The following is a 20327-nucleotide window of genomic DNA, read 5'->3' on the forward strand; positions in this document are numbered from 1 at the left end:
ACTTTCCTTGTCTGGGTATTTGCACTTGATGTTCTTCCTGCTGTGTCATCTCTGGTTGGTCTCTGCTGTATCCCGCAGTAACTCATTTGGTTCATTCCCTCACTTCCTTCAGGGATCGGATCAGTCGTCACTTAACAATGAGACCTTCCCAGATCACCCTACATAAAACTCCTACCCCGACATTCCCTGTCCTCTCTACCTTGTTCTAATTTTCTCCACAGAACTTAGCACCACCACTAACTAAATATATATAGATTATTGATTTATCGTAAACCTCCCATCACTAGAATGTAAGCTTCAAGAGGGCAGGACTTTTGTCCATTTTGTTCACTGCAGTATCCTGCTTAAAACAGTGCAGGTATATTATAGATACTCAGCAAATGTTTGTTGAATGGATGAATGGATTTAAGGGAAATCAGAAAGGTGTAAGAGAAATCAGATAGATTCAGTTTCTTGTGCCAACTTGACAGCAAAAATAATTTTGTCAAGTTTTTCTGATCCTCAGTTTCCACACTTAGAAAATGGAGACAAAAGCCTCCAACTGTCATTAATTCATTCAAAACATCTAATGATTGCTTGCCATGTTACAGATATTATTTTGATGCTGAGGAGAATGTGATGACCAAACAGACACTGTTGTGACTCCTATAGACATTTTAGTGAAGACACACAGACAATATTCAAGAGAATAAATTAGTAAACAGGATAATTTTAAGGAATGATGAGTGCCATAGAGGAAACAACCAGGGTGCGGTGATGGAGTGCTTGGAGTGGGGCAAGAGCTTTGGGAGGAGCAGTCAGCGAATGCTTTCTTGGGGGCCTGATGTTGAGTTGAGACCTGGAAAGTGGACTCATGAGCAGCGTCCTAATCTACTCTGAGAGCGGTGAAAGGGAGTGGGATAGAAATGCATTTGGTGTGTAGACCTGTCACAGTGAAAGGTGAAGTGGCTGGAGGGGACTGAGGGAGGGGAAGGTTGGCAGGAGATGGAGTCAGATGTAGACAGGGCTTGATTGTGGAAGGCCAATTTGGAGTTTGGATTTTTTTCGGAGTGCAAAGGAAAGCCATAGGCTGTCTAAGTTATGTAATGATCCCCTGACTGCTGTAGGAGAATAACTTTGAGGAGGACAGGAAGGGAAGCAGGGGGACAAATTTTGAGAGCTCTTGATGTGGTCAAGAGATGATTTGGGTTCAGACTAGAGTGGTCACCAGGGAGCTGATGTGAGGTGGAAAAAACGTAAAATATATTTGGAGTTAGTTCTCTTTGGGCTTGTTGGTGGATTGGGTGTGGGATTAAGGGTAAGCATGGAACCAAGGAGAATACCTGCCGATGTTTTGGGTTTGAGCAACAGGAGGATGGATGGTTTGAAGGAAGAACTGGGGACTGTGTATGCAAATGTATGTTAAATGATTATATATAATGTAACTAATATTTATGTTAATTACAATCATGATTAGTGTATATTTTTTGAAGTTCCACATGTTGATGTCTCTTTTGGAACTCTAAAAATTGGTGGATATCAGTTTACATTGGATTTATTTCTCCAGATATGTAGACCAGTTAAAGTAAAATCCAGCTAAGTGTTTATGTTTAGATTTCATGGACAGTGACTGTTTGACTTCCTTGCTTTGTCTCGGATCAAGTTCGCACTTCTACATTAACAGAACAACTCTATGAAAAATTTATTTAAACAATGTGGATTAGCCATTTTAAACATTTCAGATATATTTACATTCCAAGGTTTGGTCTTCTCACCAAACATTGCCCTCTTAAGAGGGAGTGGAGAGTAAATACACACACATTTACATTAGATTCTGAGGTTAGTATGATTCATTGTGCCCTTGGAAGAAAGGAGTTAACTGTATTTGCTGTTTTATGAGAAGAATCTCAAGAAAAGGAACAGAAATTGACATAGGCCACAAAAGAAACCTTTGAAAGCTCTGTAGAAAGGTCTTGTTCCCATGGCACGCCCAGGGACTCTTCTGACCCAACACTAGACAGAGTCACCAGGTTCATAGGTGTGGAAAGGTCACTGAATATGGAAGTGTGCTTCTGAGGGATTCTGGATTGGACCCCAAGCTTGTTCAAAGACATGACGTACTAATGCTATGATGATTATTGTTTATTGTGATGCTTTTGTCAGGAGATATGCCGATAGCCCTGAAGACCAAACATAGTCTTCTCTATGAAGAGCTGTCCCACATGAGTGATTACATTGGAAGTGTCTTTAAGGACAGAACAATGTGTGCCCTCTGTATCGATATTTTAGGCATTTGAGCATTGTAGTCAGCTATGCTCCTTGGATCTTTGGCTCCTTTGCTGAGTTCTGAATTAAATTTGTAATATACATTATCAGAGTGGAAGGGTGATCTGATGAGGACGGTTATTATTCCCTGGTTTGTGTTGCCAAGGTAGGCTGCTCAATCCATTTTCCTGATGGTTTTGGCGTAATCTCTCCTGGCACCACAAAAATGGACAATGCAATGTTATGTCTCCTCTTGTGCTCTGATTATAAATCAGGGTGATTTGAACAGGCACAAAGTAAAACATAGAGAGTGACATTAATACATGGATATGGTGTAAATTACATCTCAACTTCCCAATCATAGTGATTCACCAAGGGAATTGTTTTGGTTCTAAAAGCAAATTAATCAAAATTCATTCTCATGAAGATTTCCATCCATCAGTAAAATGTTTATTAATTTCTTGCCAAAATTTCCAAATGACAAAATAGTTTCATTTTCCTTGGATCATTCTTCAAATAGAACACTGTGTAATACATTTACTTTCTCTACTCGAACCAACTTCCCAGCCTACTACTCTATATTGCCTAAGAGTTACTTCCTAAAAGCCTCCTTATTGCTCAAAAGTAGGTTCTCTCTAAGCCAAACTCAGCATATAAATGCAATACCTTCCCCTGGCATAAGACATAACTCCCAGATATGAGCCTGCCTGGCACTGAGGGATTATTACCAAGTGCTGACTAGTTATGCATCTGGAAAGAGACCTTGGCCCAAAGCGGGAAATATTAAATACAGATAAGTTTTTATGAGTTAGGTCCCATGGGGTAGATGGGATGGAACTGTCTTGCTTGCAATTGTAGATATTCTGTTATTTGGGATGGGCATTGTCCATCATCATCCTTTTGTTAGTTGTCCTGGTGAGTCCAATGAACTAGAGAGTAGATATTGTAACTCTGCTGAAATTTGAGCTAATTAGCATTCTAATTGTTAAATATGTGTCCCAGAGACTTAAATCTTTGTTCTGTTCATATGCTGGTTGAGCCCTGAATCTCAGCAGAGATTTGACTTTATTTGATGATGGACAATGCCCATCTCAAAAAACAGAATATCTACAATTGCAAGCAAGACAGTTCCAGCCCATCTACCCCACGGGACCTAAGTCCCCTCTCAATCAGAAACAGAGTGGGCATCACCATCCCCAAATCCTCAAGATTGAGGAATGAACAAACATAAGGTGGGGATGCAACTATGGACTAAAGTATACTTAAAGTAGACTTTATAGCAATGGAAGAACTTATATCATTGATATAAAGGCAATGGTCACCAGAATTCTGAGGGAAGGGAGAGGGAAGAATAGGTGTGACACAGGGGCACTTATGGACATTGGAATTGTCCTGTATGACACTGCAATGGCAGATACAGGCTATTAAACATTTTGTTAAAACCATAAAATTATGCAGGGCAAAGTGTAAACTATAATAAAGGTATAGTCCAGGGTTAGTAGCAATGGTTCAATATGTGTTCATCAATTGTAACAAATATACTACACAAATGAAAGATGTTGTTAGTGTAGGAAAGTGTGGGAGGTGGAAGGGGTGGAGTATTTGGAAATCCCCTATATTTATGATGTAATATTTATGTAATCTAAAGCTTCTTTAAAAATAAAAATAAATTTAAAAAATGAAAGTGGGTGTAAAGCATGTATATGGTGGCATTTTTGCATTTCTATAAAATTGTGTATATATATACGTATATGTATATAGGGCAGGTATGTTTAAAAAAAAGGCCAATGATTGTTAGAGCAGGAAATGAACTTAGAGATCATCACAATAGAGGTTTTATAGCTTTGGGGGATATCAGAATCTCTTGGGGGGTTGTAAAAAATTATGGGTGCATAGACCCTATCCCAGTGAGCAAGATATCTGCTCCCCACGTGATTGTAAAACACGCTTTATGCCAGTACTATGCTGTTTTTACCACTATAGCTTGGTAGTATGATTTAAAGTCCAGAGATGAGGGTCTGCTTTTCCTTTTATGATGTTTCTGGCTGTTCAGGACCCCTTACCCTTCCAAATAAACTTGATAATTGTGTTTTAATTTTTTTTTTAATGCTGGTGGAATTTTTATCTGGGTTGCATTGAATCTGTCTATCAATCTGAGTAGAATTGACATCTTAGTGATATTTAGTCTTCCAATCCATGAGCATGGAATGTTCTTCCAGTTATTTAGGACTTTTAAAATTTCCTTTAACATTGGGTTGCAGTTTTCTGAATACAAGTACTTTACATCGTTGGTTAAGTTTATTCCTGGCTTTTTGAATTTTATTTGTCATATTTTATTTTCCCCACTCTTTTGACACGTTTTGTTACTTTCATTGATATAATCTTCATTTCTAGACTCTCTTCCAGGCCTCTCTCTCCTGTCTTTTCTTTTCAGGCTCTAGTACACCCTTTAGTATTTCCTGAAAATCTGGGCTCCTGCTTAGAAATTCTCTCGGTTTCTGTTTATCTGTGAATATTCTAATCTTGCCCTCATTTTTGATAGACAGTCTTGATGGATATAAAATTCTTGACTGGAAGTTTTTCTCTCATGGTATCTTAAATATATCAGACTACTGTCTTCTTGCCTCCATGGTTTCCGGTGATAAATCAGCACTTAATCTTATTGGGTATCCCTTATATGTTATGCATAGCTTTTCTCTTGCTGCTCTCAGAATTCTCTCTTTGTCTTTGGCATTTGATATTCTGATTAGTATGTGTCATGGAGTTGGTCTATGGGATTTTTTTGAATGGGAGTACGTTGTGCTTCTTGGACATGGATATCTATGTTCTTCAACATAGTTGGGAAATTTTCTAACATTATTTCTTTAAATATTCATTCTGCCCCTTTTCCCTTCTCTTCTCCTTCTGGGACACCCATGACACATATGTTTGCACATCTCTGGCTGTTGTTTAGCTCCCCAGGACCTTGTTCAATTTTTTCCATTCTTTTCTTCATCTGTTCTTTTGTATGTTCACTTTCAGAGGCCATTTTTTCAAGCTCACCAAACCTTGCTTCTGCCTCCTCAAATATGCTGTTATACGATTCCAATGTTTTTAAAAAATATTTCATTTATTGCGCCTTTCATTTCCATAAGATCTGCTATTTTTCTATGTATGCATTCAAATTCTTCTTTGTGCTCATCTGGTGTTGTCTTAATATCCTTAATCTCTTTAGCCAGCTCATCGAATTTATTAAGGAGATTTGTTTGAACATCTATGATTAGTTGTCTCAACTCCTTTATGTCATCTGGAGGCTTATCTTGTTTCTTTAACAGGGCCATATCTTCCTGTTTCTCGGTGTGGATTGTAATTTTTGGTTGGTGCGTTGACATCTGGATTGCTAGAGTATTTATTCTGGGTACAGTTTTTCTCTTTAGTTTAGTGCTTCCTGCCCTTTCTCTCTTGCTGGTTGTGCAGTAGGAGCCAAGGATATAATTGGTGCTATAAATTGTGGAGGCTCAAGCTGCCCTCATTGCACCAGGGACCAATGAGGCTTCTCCCAACTTTCTCCTTTCCCAGAGGTAGGGACAGAGTCACAGGTGAGTGGGATAATCCAAGTCGTGCAGACCTAGACTGTAGTAGCCCAGAGAGACTGATGAAGCTTCACGCCCTTTTGTCCCTTGCCTGGGGCATGGATGGAGCTGCAGGTGTGGGCAGCAATCTATGCAGTGCAGGTCCAAGATGATGGCAGTTGCCCCAGTAGACTTCCAATTATTCAGTTTGTTCCAGCCAACGCTACCCACAGTTGCCTGGATAGATTGATGTAGAGCTAGCCAGCCTCCTTCCTGCCAGAGGTGGGACAGAATCCTAGGCTAGGGCTGCAGACTGATCCGGGGAAAGAAACCTACCACCGTGGTGCTATTTGGTCAGGCCGGCTTCCCCTCAGGCTGGGGGTGGAGTCAAAATGGCAGCCACCGGCCTTTTTCTGACTTGAACAAATTCATACCCCAGCTGTTCTTAGGGTTATTCCTTAGCCATCTGAGTGTACCAATCAGTAGCTGAAATCAGCAGCCAACTGTCTCCTCCCCCCCTGTTTCTGGGAAATGGAGCTTCCAATTTGAACCACAGAATAGCTCCTAGGGTGGCTTGTGCCACCAGAGTAGGACAATCACCCGCCTCCGCAGCTTGGCTGGAAATTTCCTGGAGAGGCTGGCGCAGGTCCCCACAGCTTCCTCCCTGCTGGAGGTGGCACTGGGGCTTAGGCTAGAGCTGCCATCTGACCTGGATGGAAGAAAGCCGGTCGCCACCAGCACTGGGACCCTCATTCCGCCCCGCTTCCCCTTGTGCCAGGTGTGGAGTTAAGATGGCGGCTCCTGGCCTCTTTCTGACTTGGACAGGCTCAAACCTTAGCTGTTCTCAGGATTACACTTTAGCCCGCTGAATTTTACTCATTAGTAGCTGAAGTTGGTGCCCAACCATCTCTTCCTCCCCTGTTTTTGGGAAGTGGATCTTTCAATTCCAGCTGCGAAACAGCTCCAGAGGCGGCTTATGTCTCCAGTGGAGGATGGGCACTGGCCTCTGGGGCGTGGAGCCTCTACTTACGAGTCTTCTCTGTAGATGGGCAGTCTCTTCCTTCCACTCCTTCAAGGATGTTGCAGGATGCTCTTCTGGCCTCCTGGAGTCCCCAAACAGGTGCTTCAGCTGGCTCCAGTGAGCTCTGGATGTTTGTTAACTGCCCTGATGCAGGAGCTGACTCTAGGAGCACCTTACTCTGCCGCCATCTTGCTGTCTCTCCTCACAACTAATTTTTGCATATTAATTTTGTATCCTGCCACTCTGCTGAATTTGTTTACTAGCTCTACTAGTTTTTTTGTAGATTTTTCAGGGTTTTCTAGGTATAGGATCATATCATCTGCGAATAGCACGTTTTACTTTTCCTTTCTAATCTGGAGGCTTTTTATTTCTTTTTTGTGCCTGATTGCTCTAGCCAGAACCTCAGTGAACAACGGTGGTGAGAGTGAGCATCCTTGTCTTGTTCCCGATCTCAACAGGAAAGCTTTCTATCACCACTGAATACAAGGTTAGCTGTGGTTTTTTCCCATATATGTCCTTTATCATGTTGAGAAAGTTTCCTTCAATTCCTATTTTTTAGCATATTTTAATCAAGAAAGGGTACAGAGTTTTGTCAAATGCCTTTTCTGCATCAATTGAGATGACCATGAGATTTTTTCTTTGATTTATTAATGTGGTGAGTTATGCTGATTTTCTTGTGTTGAAGCACTACAACCCTGAAAAATCCTCCCATCTTTTTTTCTCCTGGCATTTTTATGGAATCATTATTTTTCTCATAAAAATTTTGACTTATCTGGAATTTTTGTGAACATGCAGTATGAGGTAGGGATCCAACTTTTCTCCCAGATGGTTGTGAGCATCTCTTGCATACTTATTGAATTCCATATGATATTTGGGCAGCCCTGGGCTAGGCAAGCCGTAGTAACTCCAAAGTAGAAGATGTGACCTTGCTTTGTGGAGACGCATTGGACTCTGGAGGGCACGAGGCAGGACGCAGTCCTTAACTGTGTTTGCAGTAAAGTCAGGGGAGGGCTCTGCAGAATCACAGGCCTTAGAGGAGGAGGAGAACATTGACTCATTGGGAGAGAGAGGGTGGGGGTGAGTGGCAATGAGGGTGGCTGTGTAGACGAAGAGACCAGCAAGGATTGCTTTTTTGTTTTGTTTTAACCACTGGGAGTGACTTCATCTCAACATTTTATATTCCTATCCCATATCCCATCACCACCCATTGTTGGAGGACATTTTGAATATTTGATTCAAGATAACACTGAAAAGGTCTTTGAGGGCTTATGTTTATCAAACTTTAAGAAAACCTTATATTATTAATGCCATCTTGTGCATCTACAAAGGCGAGAATGGGAACTTTCAATGAATGCATAAGGCACAAAGGAGGGTACAGAAATGGTACAACTTTGGTGTAGATTTTTTGTACATGAGAGTCTGAAAAGTCCCACAAAAATGGTTACAATTTATGATATTTCCTTCTGCTGTCTGCTGGATATTTGTTTCTTTCAGCTTCAGTATTCACAGGAGGGATGAGGTCAGGTTCTTATTGTTAAAGTCCTGATGTGTTAAACAGCTCAATTAGAGCAAAAGATTATCCAGGCATTTCCCAGAAATTTGTCGACTGGGGTCACTACAAGTTCACAGACTCCAGTTTCAGTTGGCCCCCCAGTGCTGCCCAACAATTCTGCTTTCCTGGTCAGCTCTGTCTTCCATTTTCACCTTATTAGAGGATGCTTCTGTCAACATTTTGTATTTCCACACCTTCAGTGCGCTGTGATGGGAAGTTCTGGCTACTTGATTTAGGGGAACTATGAACAAACTTTTGAAGATTATTGTAAAAAATGTAAATAAATGTACACAAAGCCTTGTTTATTATTATTATCTTTTAAATGGAGGTGATTTCACATCTTTTCCACTCTCCTTCCATTCATAGCACAAGATCTCTCCCTCTGCTTCCCAAAGGAAATGAGACCAGAGAGGAGCTCCTGCAGTGTCCTGTTTCCAGAGCCTTCCACTTTGTTTCTATACGCATTTAGTACCCACCTCTCCCCTTCTTCCCTCTTAAGTAAGAGGCATTCCTCCCTTCGTCCCAGGCCAATCTCTCTATCTCTTATATGGATTTTATCCCTTCCTATTTCAGGACTCAGTACCTTGAATCATCCTTTCTCTTTATATCAGCCTCTGCCTTCACATCAGCATATAATCATGCGCAGGGTCTGTATTAAAACAGACACAATAAGGAGACCCTTTGCCTGTCCACACCTTATTTCCTCCTGTTCAAGGTCAAACGTCTTGGAGGTTGTCTTCATTTGCCTCCCATTTGCCCTTCAGCCTCCAGTGGTTCGGCTCTGAAGCTATCATTTCACTGAAACTGTACTTGCCAAAGTCTTTAGCAATCTTCAAAGTTGCTAAATATAGTGAACACATCCATCTTTGTTTTCCTTGAGTTTGGACCATTTTGTAGTATCACTCACACCCTCCTACCTGACATGCTCCTTTACCTTGCCTCTCGAGGTTCCTCGCTGGCTACTCCTCTCATCCTTGGGATTCCTCCTTCTTAGTCAGTCCCCCAAATTCTGAGATTCCTTGGGGTTCTTTCCAAGCTCCTTGTCTCTTCTCACACTGCACAGTCTCCTTTAGCCATGTCCATAGCTTCAAGAACAATCCATCTGTGGTTTAGGTATGTACAGTCAGTCAGAAATGGATTTGAATCTCAACTCCAACTCTTACAAGTTTTGTCATCTGGACAAATCACTTAACTCTTAGAGCCTTAGTTTTCTTATCTTTAAAGTAGGTGTAATAATTCCTATCTCATAGGACTGTTGGCAGGATTAAATTAAACCTGATGAGAGCTATTAACCGTTTCATTTTTTTATTCATTCAACAAAATATTCAAACCCATATTATAGGTACAATGTCACATTTTTTGACAGTGATATAGAATCAAGAGCACAATGTATAATTCTACCTAGGACACACATGCATATAAATAAAATTTTCATGAAGAAATTTTTGTTCTCCTTATGCTTAACATAATATTCTTTGTTATTTTCTCTTTAATTTATTAAACATTATTCTGGTCATAGTCCACTAAATTTCCCAATCGATTAATGAACTATGATCGACAGTTTGGAAAACATTATTCTAGACTCTGGGGATATAGAAGTATCTGTTGCATGGATCTTGTTTTCTAGAGCAGAGCTGTCCTCTAGAATTTTCTGAGATGATACAGATATTCTATATCTATGCTGTCCAATGCAGTAGCTACTAACCACATGTGGTTAGTGCAACCAATGAACTGAATTTTTAAATTTGACTTAATTTTCATTAATTTAAACTTAAAAAGCCACATGTGGCTAGTGGCTATGGTATTAGACATCACAGTTCTGGAGTGAGGGAGATAGACAAGAAAAAAGTAAAAGAATAAAAGAACAAGATAATTACTGCTAGTGTTAAGAACTGTGAAAGCAATATATAGTGCGGTGTGGTTGAGAGTGACTTTGAGAAGACTGTTGGTTGGATTGTCAAAGAAGAGCCTTCTGTGAAGATAATGTTTGAGTAGACATCTGAATTACAAGGAGCCAGGCATTTGGCTATCTGAGGGAAGCACATCCCAGGTAGAGAGAATAGCAGGTGCAAAGACCTAGAGGCAGGACTGAGTTTGGTTTCTTTGAGGTAGTGATGATGATGGAGGTGGTGGTGGTGGTGACAAAAAAAGAGTCAGGCCTGATTAATCACCTGACTGCAGAATATTTGTACCTGAGAGTCTCATAGACATTTCAAACCCAGTTCGTTCTATATTAAACCTCCAAAGTTCTTCCTCCTACATGCTTCCTATATCTGAGAACAGTACCGCCATTTAACTTGGCACTTCCTCTACCTTCTAATCAATCACCAAGTCCTGTCATTGGCTCTTCTAAGTATCTGTAGAATATGTCCACTTCTTTCCATCCTTGTGTGATATTTCCTTAAATCATAGACTCAGTGGTTTCCTTGCCTAATCTTAAACTGTAGCCAGAGTGATCATCCTAAAATACAAATACAGCTATGCCACTTTGCTTAAAATCTTACTGTATGCCCAATGGCTTTCAGATGTAAAGTGTGAAATCTTTAACAAGGACTTACAAGGAAACTTCTTACCTCCCTAGCCTTGTGTGCCATGCTCAAATCTGTTTTTAGCAACTTGAAAACACCTTGCTTTCTATTCTTTGGAAATCTGCAAACTGTGTTTCTTCTGCATAGGATTTTCTCTGCTCTGTTCTCCCAAACCTTTGGATGACATTCTTGGGATGTAGCTTAAGGATGGCTTCCTCCAGGAAGCCACACTGTAATTGCCTACTGCCTTAGCTATAGACTCCGTGAGGGTAAAGAGCTTGTCTACTGTGTTCATTGTTGCATTCTCAGCATCTAGCACAATGCTTGGCCTCAGGTAGATGTCCACTAAATATTTGTTGAATGAATGAAAAGAATAATGGCTTCAGGTATTATCATTGATAGTTATTAATTAATATTAATAGCTAACGTTATTGAGTGTGCTTAGTATTTTACATTATCTTTTTTATCTTTAAAACAACCTGTTCAAAGTTGGCATTGTTATCTTCATTTCACAAAGGAAAAAAACCCAGGCCAGGGAGATTAGAATAACTTGCCCAAGGCCAAGATAAAACCCTGGGGCAGTCTAACTAAAAAAAAATCTATTCTTTTAATCTCTACCATATACATGATGACTTTTCTGCTTGTCTTGCCCTAGTAGAGACTGCACACCGAGTGGTAGATACATACCTGGAGAGGATGCTGTTCCCTTCAGAGTGGTCCCGAGCTGAGCCATGGTCCCTACATGTACCAACCCAGTTTCTATTAGCTGGACCTGAGCCAAACCTCAAGCCCCAGCTCTCTCCTTCAGTTTGGTTGGCTGTATCTCGGAAAGCTTTTCTGAGAGTAAGCTTCCTAGAAGGTGCTGACCGAAGTCTCCAGCAATGGGCTTCCGTATGATGAAAGGGACATTGATTAATGGTGTCCACAGAGAGAGGGAAGCCACTGACGTGGGAGCCCAGGCTGGATCCTGCTCTGGCAGAAGCGTTTTGCATTCTGGTTGAGATCCCTAATCCGTTAAGGGCGTGGCATTGTTTCTTCATAATATTTCATAAACTACCACACCTAAATTGTGATCCTGGGATTTACATTATCCCTGTAGCTTGGTGAAAATTCTGATAGACTGTTGTTTCAGAGCTATTTGGAAATCCATAGTTCATAGTGATTTGACGTGACTTTAAAGGTTTCATCATGCCATTTTGGCCCACGCCTATCGTCTTTATAGTGGGTTGTACATTTAAGTAGAGTGTCTTCCTCTCGCAAAACTCCAGGCACTTACCAGATGTCATATCGCTTATTCTTTACTGCATCCGTCTTCAGTAAGTGAGTGGTTGGCTCTTTTATATAGAGAACAATAAAGGCCAGAGAGGTTAATTGGCTTATCTTAGTGACACATCCAGTTTAGAGAAGCTCAGCATCATAGGATTACGTTTTCTATGTCTGACTGCCCATCTTAATGGGGAAGAAATGCATGCCCTATATTTAAGGATCCGTAGTGCTTCTATGTATATATGTGCATTTATTCATTTGTTTAGCAACTATTTATGGTGAGCTTTCTATGTGCTGGTCAAGGAATTGATATTCTACTAGGGGAGGGAGTATAGACTGAAAAAAGTAAACATATACAAGAGTTTTTCATTTGAAATAGTGAATTCCATGGATAAAAATAAAACTATTTTTAATATATTTTTATTTTAGTGGAATAGCGAGGCAATTCCATTAGCCTCCTGTTAGTTTCCTGATTTCAGCCAATCTCTACCCTCTCCAGTCTATTTTCACCCTGTCTCTAGGCTTAGTTCTCATCCTAAACCTAGAGCTTATATTATCCCTTCTCCAAAATCATAATACGGTTATCCCTTTCACATTGTGGGGGTTAAGGGTGTGGCGTCCTGGTGATCTGGAAAATCCATGTAAAATTATTTGGCCCTCCCTTCGTAAACAGGGCCATTTTGTCAGCGCTGAGTATCTGCTCCAGTTTGTAGCCTCTCTCTTCAACCAGTTTCTTTATGGTTTCAGGAAACTCCTTAGGTGCCTCTCGATCAGTAGATACTGCCTCTCCTGTAACTTTTACATTGCCTAGGTGAACCTTTAGAAAACATTTTCAAACCAGCCTTTGCTGGCTTGAAAATTCTTGGGGGTAGATGCTTCATTTTCCTTTAGGGAATAATCTAAGGACTTAGGGAAAGGATGTGGCTCAACGGATAGAGCTTCCACCTACCATATAGGAGGTCGAGGGTTCAATACCCAGGGCCTCCTGGCCTGCGTGGCAAGCTGACCCATGTGGAGTGGTGCCCACACAAGGAGTGGCCCCTGCACAAGTAGTGCTGCCCGCGCAGGAGTGCAGCTCTCCCAGGAGTGGGGCTACCCACTCAGAGAACTGATGCAGCAAGATGGTGCAACAAAAAGAGACACAGAGAACAGATAATATGAGATGCAGTGAACCAGGGAGCTGAGGTGATGTAAGAGAATGATTGCCTCTCTCTCACTCCGGAAGGTCCCAGGATGGGTTCCTGGAGCCACCTAATGAGACTACAACAGACATAGAAGAATACACAGTGAATGGACACAGAGAATAGACAAGGGAGGGGAAGGGTGGGAGGGAAAAGAAATAAAAAACAAATGTGTAAGGACTTAGCCTTTTCTCCTATGATGCCAAAGTCCACCAGAATGCCTTTCTTTTTCTTTTTACAACAATCCTCCACCCAAAGGAACGTTGCACGTGGGAGAGATGGGGAGCTCAAGGTTTGTGCAGTGCTCAGCAGTTGGTGTAGCAGCAGCAATGGCTTGCGGATTTCCCTTTTCCTTGCTATGGCTTCTGGTGACTCTTGAACGCTGTAATGGCAGCCAACCGCAGCAGCCGTTTCCTGGGAAGGAAGTATGTCTAACAATTCCACTTTTTCCTTCAAGTTCATCACTTTCCTCTGTTTCTTGGTAGCACTCTCTGAACCACTAGGAACACTATGCTTGGGACCCACGATTTTAATAGAGGTTGTGGCATTTAAATGACACAGGACAGGAGAAACTCGAGATGCAAAGATCACTGGGAGATCATGGGGAGATGTCATGTGACAGATGGCTGAAAACTTGCATCCACTTCGTACAACTGCGGTTTTTACTCCAAATTTAATTTCAATGAAAAAAGTGTGTAGCTATTCATTTATGTTATTAAACAATGAAATACTTACTGTACAGGTAATTATTATACATGACAGTACATACATTTTATGCATTTATGAGTTACTAAACTTTTTAAGACATCTCCATTTCTAGCCTTTGTTTGTCATCTGCTGGCTTTCACTTTCTTTTCACTAACTTTAAAATTTTTACTTATTTTAACTTAAAAAAAAGAAATTGTGTACATTTATAGCATTAAAAGCTAAAATATGTTAACATTATACAGTACTATCCATATATTTTATACATTTCTGAGTTTCTAAACTTTTTCTGTGTCGTTTGCTGTCGTCTGCAGCTTCTGCAAAACTCCCCCCAAATTCCTATTTAATTTCTTTTGCCGACTTGGGATATTATTGAAACCACAGGCCATGCAAAGTCCCGATGTGGAAGGGATGATGATAGAGCCTGGAGTAGAGAAGAGAGGACCGCCAAAAGGCTACCAGATGAAATGGCATCGTTTGAGCTGACAGCAGAAGGATGGAAAGGAGCCAGCCTTGAGAAACCCAGAGAGCACGCCAGGCGGAGGGAAGAGCAAATGCTAAGCAAATGTCCGAGGACTAGGAGAGCCCCAAGTCTTTACAGACCATGACTGGGAAGGATGCCTTGGAAGGTTTAAGCAGAAGAGTGACAAGATCTCATCTATATTCTAACAAGAGCTCTCTGGCTGCCCTGCAGAGGTGGGCGGAGGAAGGCAAAGAATGAAAGGAGGAGAAAAGAAGAGATTATCACCGTGGTCCAAAGGAGAGAGATTCTTTTTTTTTAGGGCTTCCTGTGTCAGACGCTGTAAGAGCTTTGCATACTAGTTTCTTATTTAACCCTCACAACGAGTCTATAACCAGATTACTATCCTCATTTTTCAAGTGAGTAAACCTAAGGCTCAGAGGTTTAAAGATCTTATCCAAGGCCACTCAACCTAAGTGGCAGAACTAGGATTTAATGTCAAACTCTGCCTTCCTAAATGCTCCTTTCTAGCCCCAGAAGAGCTTCATGGCTTCCCCGTGTATGTCTGACACTGGCAAACTGTCATATCAAAACCAAACTTGTCTCCTCCCCTAAAACCACCTTCTCCTCTTGGTGCCTCACTTCTGTTAATGGCATTGCTGTGGACTCAATCTAGGCTCCAGGTGTTTTTAAAATAACAAATTAATTTTATTAATACATATTAATAAGCATTCAGTTCATCCAGAGAGTACAGTCAATGGTGTTTGCTATAATCACATAGCTGTGCATTCATAAGTTCAATCATTATTAGAGCATTTTCATTATTACAATAATAATAAACTTAGATCAACAAACAAGAAAATTTCTTACCTCTCAATCCCTCTATGCTTTCCTCACTGTACATAGCTGCTGTTTCTGGCTATTCGATCCAAACCAATGGCTTTTAGTATAATCACAATGTTGTACATTCATCATCTCAAAAATTTTAGAACAATTTGATTACTTCAGAAAGAAAGACTCCGCACTCCTAGCGTTCCTTCCACAGACCTACATAACCTTTCATCTTTATAAATTGATTTACATTTACATTTTGTGTAAATGGAGTCATACAATATGTAGTACTCTGTGTCTGGTCTCCATTTAGTATAATGTTTTTTGTGGTTTATTTTTGTCTGATAGTAACATTTTGTAGTATTGATTTACATTTGTTCAGCCTCAAAGAAAAATGGTCTTATATAGGCAATTTTACCCATATTCATATTTCATATAATATATTTATATTTCACATAATATATTTAGTTCATAAAAGGGCAGTCATATAGTATTTGTCCTTTTTTTTTTCAAGAAAAATTTTTTTTAAGATTTATTTTTTGTTTATTACTCTCACCCCTCCCCCCCGCCATTGTCTGCTCTCTGTGTCCATTTGTTGTGTGTTCTTCTGTGTCCACCTGCATTCTTGTCAGTGGCACCAGGAATCTGTGTCTTTTTTTGTTGCATCATCTCACTGTGTCAGCTCTCCGTGTGTGCAGTGCCACTCTTGGGCAGGGTGTGCTTCTTTCTCATGGGGTTGCTTTCCTTGTGGGGCACACTCCTTGCATGTGGAGCTTCCCTGTGTGGGGGACACCCCTGCATGGCACGGCACTCCTTGCGCGCATCAGCACTGCGCATGGGCCTGCTCACCACATGGGTCAGGAGGCCCTGGGTTTGAACCCTGGACCTCCCATGTGGTAGGCAGATGCTCTGTCAGTTGAGCAAAATCTGCTTCCCTATTTGTCCTTTTGTGTCTGGCTTATTTCACTCATCACGGTGCCCTTCAGGTTCATCCATGTTGTCATATGTTTCACGACTTCATTTCTTCTTACAGCTGCATAATATTCCATCGTGTGCATACTCCACAATTTGTTTATCCATTCATCAGTTGATGGACATCTGGGTTGTTTCCAACTTTTGGCTATCATGAATAATGCTACTATGGACATCAGTGTGCAGATATCTGTTTGTGTACTGCTCTCAGTTCTTCTGGGTATATACCTTAGGCTCCAAATTTCACTGTCTTCTAAAGGACTGTCCTTTCATTAACCTGCATCAAATTTGTTGCACAATTTTATGCATTTAAATTCTGGTATAAGATGGTTCAGGCCAGTTCAACTATTCCATTAGCCTCCTATTAATTTCCTGATTTCACTCAATCTCTACTTTCTCTGGTCCACATTCATCCTGCCTTTAGATTTACTTCTCCTAAACCCAGGTTATATTATCCTTCCTCTAAAATCATTTCATGGTCCCCCTCTGACTACAGAATGAAATTCATTCTCCTTAGCATGACAATCAATCTACCAGTGTTGGGTAGATGTTTTGTTGCTCAGAAGATTGCTATTGTAGCATTGGGCCTATTTGTTTTTGCAGCTGATAACTTACCACATATTACTAGTCATCTGAAACGGAATGTTAGGAACACAAGTCCAGCCAGTTTCTGAGTGAACTGTTTGGAAGTTCAACATGAACTGTGTTCACCAATAGATGAGATACAATATTCACGGGCCAAAAAGGTGTTTCCATAGCTTCCTGTTAGAGTTTGTTGACCCACAGCTCTGGGGAACCACTCAGCTAGATACATTTTTGTTGGATGGAATGGAAGGTACACAAGGCAAGGTATGAGATCTAAGGCAGATAAAGTGCAAAGTAGCCACAGACTTCCTTAACTTTTTAATGGCATTCTAGAGGGAAAGTGTGGCCAATTCTTATCACTAGGAATCATTTAATTTAAAAAGTACATTGTCGTTTCTGGAAAGAAGGAAATGTCCATTCAGTGTGAGTTTTATTTATTTATTCATTTTACAAGTCAAACAACACAATGTATTTATTTGTTTTAATTTTTTTTTTAGGTAACAGAGACTGAGGATTGAACCTGGGACCTCGTATGTGGGAAGTCAGCACTCAACCACTGAGCCACATCGGCTCTACCAAGTTAGTTTTTTTTATTTGTTTTTTTATAGCTTCTTTTTTTGTTTTTTAAGAGGTACTGGGGATCAAACCCGGGACCTTGTACATGGGAAGCAGGAGCTCAGCCACTTGAACTACGTCCACTCCTCTGAGATTTATCTTAACCTTATATACTCAGTGTTGCGTATTGGCAATAGGGTCCTGTGGGGTGAAGCACTGAGTAAAGAGAGTGCTAAGAAACAGGGGAACTGTGTGGTTATTTTCTAAGTAGAATTTGCAGACCTGTAATTCGCTGATTTAAATCTGGCTGTCAGCCCCCAGCCAGTGTTCTGTCTTTAAGCACTTATAGCCACAAGGCAAATACGTTCTGGAACATTTTCTGGTGGAGCCCTACTAAGGATTCCTCAAAATTATGATAGTTGTTTTCAGAGAGGTTCTTTGGTCTACTAGATAATCAGAAAGAAAATTTAACAAAAATGAATTTTGTTCTCTTTTCTTTTTATTGAAGAAAATACGAGTTTTGACTTTTTGTGCTGATAGCGCTCACGCAGACATGGTGAATGTTCCTAAAACCCGCCGGACTTTCTGTAAGAAGCAGGGCAAGCACCAGCCCCACCAAGTGACACAGTGTAAGAAGGGCAAGGATTCTCTGTGTGCCCAGGGAAAGCGTCGTTGTGACAGGAAGCAGAGTGGTGACCGTGGGCGGACTAAGCCAATCTTCCGGAAAATGCCTAGAACTACAAAGAAGGTTGTGCTGAGGCTTGAATGTGTTGAGCTCAGTTGCAGCTCTAAGAGGATGTTGGCTATTAAGAGATGCAAACGCTTTGAACTAGGAGGCAAGAGAAAGGGCCAAGTGATCCAGTTCTGAGCTTTGTCTTTTGTTATGACAATAAAATCTTGAGGTTGTGGTAAAACACACACACACATACACACACAATTTTTGATACTGCTGTCAGTGATCTAAAAAAGGCAAATGAAATTCATTTCTGCCAATTATAAGATTTATGCTACAAATTTTTCCATGTTTTTTTTTTGTAAAATGCTAAGTAACAGTTTTTAAGAATAAGGTAGAATAGCTCCATATTTTCCATACTCAATTTCAAAGTGGGGAATACTTTATAAGGCCTATAACAATAAATGAGTTGTGATTTTCTGAAAAGTTGTGAGTTAACAAAACAATCATGTGTCCCATACAGGATTCCCATACTTTCTGCAATATTTTAAGCATAATATATATACAAACAACTTTATATATATATATATATATATAACAAGAAGAACAGAACTCAACCAAGAAAAAAAATGAAAGAAAAAAGATGACCTCAAGTCTTATCATTCTAAAACCTGTTGTTTTTTTTTCCTTTTTTTAGGTACCAGGGGCCAGGGACTGAACCCAGGACTTCACATGCAAGAAGCCAGCACTCACCCACTAAGCCTCAATGGCTCCTCTGTTACGATTGTTTGCTTATTATTTGTTTTTAGGAGGCACCGGGGACTGAACCCAGGACACCCATGTGGGAAGCAGGAGCTCAACTGCTTGACCCATATCCACTCCCCAAAACCTGTTGTTTTAGTGCCTTTTCCTAGTTATTGTCAATATATTATCAAATTTTTATATAGTTATAGTCTTAGTGTAGAGAGACTTTACAATCAGTTTTCTGCTTTAGTGATACATAAGCCTTTTTTCCCCAGCCACTTTGCATCTGTAAACTCTAATGTGCTTTTATAATAGAATTGCTAGGCAATAATGGATTTCTTCAAAAAAGATTCACTAAGAGTTCTGGAAGTGAAAGGTTTTCATTGCTGTTCTCAACATTTCCATATCTGCGGTTAATCTCAGTTTTATTGTTTCAACTAAGACAACAGTCTGCCAGGGCCAAACAGAGCTTCTAAGAGAAACAAAGTGGGGACATATCTCCAGAGTTCAAATTCCCCTCACTTGTTCTTGACACAGTGCAAAGCTCATCAGATTTTACCCTCAAGGCATTCAACCTACTCGATTTCAGGACAAGCAAAAGGGATGCACCTAAGGCCTTGCTGTGGTTTGTTGCCTTTTATAGGTACTCTACAAAAGAAAGGCCATTTATAATGTTAGTATGTATTCAGGGATAATCCAGAATCCAATGTTCAGTCACAGTCATTCCAAAGTTTCCAGTGAGGGAGGGCTATTTCGTTATTAGAAGCAATGGGCAGTGTTACTCAAAGGGCTCCCGTGCTTTAATAAAAGAGATCGGGAAGCAGATGTGGCTTAAGTGATTGAGCTCTCTTCTATCACATAGAAGGTCCCTGGTTTGGTTCCTGGTGCCTCCAAAAGAAGACAGTGAGCTGGTATGATAAGCAGGTGCAGAAACTTGATACAACAAGATGATGCAATATGAGACACAAGAAGAAAAACATAGTGAGAGACATAACAAAGCAGGGAACAGAGGTGGCTCAAGTGATTAGGCACCTCCCTCCCACATCAGAGGTTCCAGGTTTGGTGCCTCCTAAAGAAACAAGGAAGATGAACAGACACGACAAGCATCAACAGTGTGTGGGTGGGGAGAAATAAATAAATAAAACAAATCTTTTTTTAAAAAAGAAAGCTCTATAAGGAGTTACAGGGATCTTTCATTTCATTATTTCCTAATTATTGTCAAGGATTATATAGGAATTGTCCATGGATTAAGTATTTGCCCATTACCAGATTTCAAGAAAATTTTTCAGAAAACATTCCCTAGAATAAAAGGTGAGCAGACTCAGTGGTCCTCCTTGGAAGAGACCTGGAGGCAGTGTGATATGGTGGGAAGGGAGCATAAGAACCACGTAGCCTGCCTCACCACCGACATACATTACTATCCGTGAGGTGTATCCACAACCCAGAAAATTAAGATGGG

The 20327-nt window shown here is 40.5% G+C and overlaps 1 long non-coding RNA gene across 1 annotated transcript in view; it reads left to right on the plus strand.

Moving 5' to 3' along the window:
- Positions 1-20035, plus strand: part of LOC101442712 (uncharacterized) — a 57901-nt gene extending 37866 nt beyond the window's left edge. Inside the window, exons 2-4 of the long non-coding RNA XR_009188181.2 lie at positions 17394-17475; positions 17960-18080; positions 18822-20035. This is a non-coding gene — a long non-coding RNA (uncharacterized lncRNA). The remainder of the gene's footprint in view (positions 1-17393; positions 17476-17959; positions 18081-18821) is intronic.
- Positions 20036-20327: the final 292 nt, after the last annotated feature.

Source organism: Dasypus novemcinctus, chromosome 12, assembly GCF_030445035.2.
Source record: "Dasypus novemcinctus isolate mDasNov1 chromosome 12, mDasNov1.1.hap2, whole genome shotgun sequence".
NCBI classification, from domain to species: Eukaryota; Metazoa; Chordata; class Mammalia; order Cingulata; family Dasypodidae; genus Dasypus; species Dasypus novemcinctus.